The sequence below is a fragment of the Schistocerca piceifrons genome, chromosome 8 (assembly GCF_021461385.2).
Source record: "Schistocerca piceifrons isolate TAMUIC-IGC-003096 chromosome 8, iqSchPice1.1, whole genome shotgun sequence".
Lineage (NCBI taxonomy): Eukaryota > Metazoa > Arthropoda > Insecta > Orthoptera > Acrididae > Schistocerca > Schistocerca piceifrons.
Window position 1 is genome coordinate 38,487,664 of NC_060145.1, and position 2,782 is coordinate 38,490,445.

The following is a 2,782-nucleotide window of genomic DNA, read 5'->3' on the forward strand; positions in this document are numbered from 1 at the left end:
CTCGAACTCGGGCCCTTTGCCTTTCGCGGGCAAGTGCTCTACCATCTAAGCTACCCAAACACGACCCACGCCCCGTCCTCACAGCTTTAATTCTGCCAGTACCTCGTCTCCCACTTTCCAAACTTTACAGAAGCTCTCCTGCGAACCTTGCAGAAAAATGGTTCAAATGGCTCTGAGCACTATGGGACTTAACATCTATGGTCATCAGTCCCCTAGAACTTAGAACTACTTAAACCTAACTAACCTAAGGACAGCACACAACACCCAGCCATCACGAGGCAGAGAAAATCCCTGACCCCGCCGGGAATCGAACCCGGGAACCCGGGCGTGGGAAGCGAGAACGCTACCGCACGACCACGAGATCCGGGCCAAACCTTGCAGAACTAGCACTCCTGAAAGAAAGGATATAGCGGAGAAATGGCTTAGCCACAGCCTAGGGATGTTTCCATGAAAGTTACTGCTTGGCTAGCTCTGATGGTGGAGCACCTGCCCGCGAAAGGCAAAGGTCCCGAGTTCGATTCTCGGTCCGGCACACAGTTTTAATCTGCCAGGAAGTTTCCTATCGGCGCACACTCCGCTGCAGAGTGAAAATCTCATTCTGGAGACAGTAAGAACTGATTTATCGCGATTGGCAACACTTAGACAGTTCTACCTCTGCAGCTGTTATTGCTGAAAGTAACAACCAAATTTACCAGCAAAAAAATTTAGTTCGAGAGGCGATTGATTCGGTGTAAGCAAACGGCAGTACAAATTTCATAGCTGTATAGCTGTATGACTAACAGTTTTAAGCACTCCGTCTTCAGGCCACGACTGGCCTACGGGGACTATCCGACCGCCGTGTCATCCTCAGTGGAGGATACGGATAGGAGGAGCGTGTGGTCAGCACACCGATCTCCCGGTCCTTATGATGGTATTCTTGACCGAAGCCGCTACTATTCGGTCGAGTAGCTCCTCAATTGGGATCACGAGGCAGAGTGCACCCCGAAAAATGGCAACAGCGCTTGGCGACCTGGATGGTCACCCATCCAAGTCCCGATCATGCCCGACAGCGCTTAACTTCGGTGATCTCACGGGAACCGGTGTATCCACTGCGGCAGGGCCGTTGCCTATGACTAGCAGTTTTAGAGAAAGAAAATATTTTAGAAGGAAAAAAAAGGATTTTTTAAACCCTATTTACAAAGCGGAAATAATTAAATCTTCAAAAGTATTAGAGCCAGAGCAGTGGAATTTTAACTAAAAACCCTGACTAAGATATCTAGTAACGTCATTTAAAATATTGACTTCACGGAACGCAGCTTCAGCGAAATTTTGAACCGTCCCTAATGGTTCTACAAGCATTGTAGTACAATGGCAGTGAAAGTCCTTGACGAGAGTGAAATACCTGCTGAAGAGCTGGAGGACGTAATTGCTCCGTGTCACGTTTTTTTTTCTGATGTCATCTCCATTCGTATGCTCATCGTACGCAAAAGGATTGTACGGAATATTCAAGACGCAGCCCAGTGATCCGTAAAGGCAGCGCAGGAAACAATGGCCTGCGCCGCTCCCAGGTCGTCCATATGCCACGCTCCAGACAGCTGGGAGTGACGAGCGGCCCATGTGGGCATGACTGGATGACAGGACGGGTGGACCGCCCAAGTCGTGAGACAGACTGCACGTCAGTCGCAGGACACCGCAGCGGGCCACGGCAGCAAAGAGGGCAGGGCCGCCGCTTTCACGAGCTGTGGGAGGGACGGAACTGAACGGCGCTTCCGTAGGGAAACAGGTCTGCAGCACAGCGCGACGAAAAGAAATTAAGCGGAGAGTCCCGGGAAGGCAGAGGTACAGGGAACGAGAACACCGTAAGGTGCCCTCGTCGTGTCGGTCGTGACTAAAAGCAATGTTGCACATGCGCGGTAAGTGAGTAGGATCAAGTCGTGATTTTCTTCGTTTTATGTGCGAATCCGACAAATTAGCCACGCACGCTGGGTAAGATCTTTATTTTCTCTGCGTACATCGTACGAAGTGCGTCGTGACTCGAATCGCGCCTGTAGCCAGGTTTCCGGGAAACTGTAGAACAATTTTTAGCGTGCAGTAATCACCTGGTTACGCTGATGACCCGAGGAACGGATGCGTCCTCGCCACAGCTTCTCCACGAAACCGACGACTTCGTAGCAGCGAGAGAATCAACGGCGTGCGGCAATTGAGGAGCAAATACACTACTGGTCATTAAAATTACTACACCAAGAAGAAACGCAGATGATAAACGTGTATTCATTGGACAAATATATTATACTAGAACTGACATGTGATTACATTTTCACGCAATTTGGGTGCTTAGATCCTGAGAAATCAGTGCCCAGAACGACCAACTCTGGCCGTAATAACGGCCTTGATACGCCTGGGCATTGAGTCAAACAGAGCTTGAATGGCCCATGCAGCTTCAACACGACACCATAGTTCATCAAGAGTAGTGACTGGCGTATTGTGACGAGACAGTTGTTCGGCCACCATTGACCAGACGTTTTCAGTTGGTGAGAGATCTGGAGAATGTGCTGGTCAGGGCAGCAGTGGAACATTTTCTGTATCCAGAAAGGCCCGTACAGGGCCTACAACATGCGGTCGTCCATTATCTTGCTGAAATGCAGGGTTTCGCAGGGATCGAATGAAGGGTAGAGCCATGGGTCGTAACACATCTGAAATGTAACGTCCACTGTTCAAAGTGCCGTAATTGCGAACAAAAGGTGACCGAGACGTGTAACCAATGGCACCCGATACCATCACGCCGGGTGATACGCCAGTATGG

The 2,782-nt window shown here is 50.0% G+C and overlaps 1 pseudogene; it reads right to left on the minus strand.

Moving 5' to 3' along the window:
• Window positions 1-989: 989 nt before the first annotated feature.
• Window positions 990-1,107, minus strand: LOC124712575 (annotated as a pseudogene).
• Window positions 1,108-2,782: the final 1,675 nt, after the last annotated feature.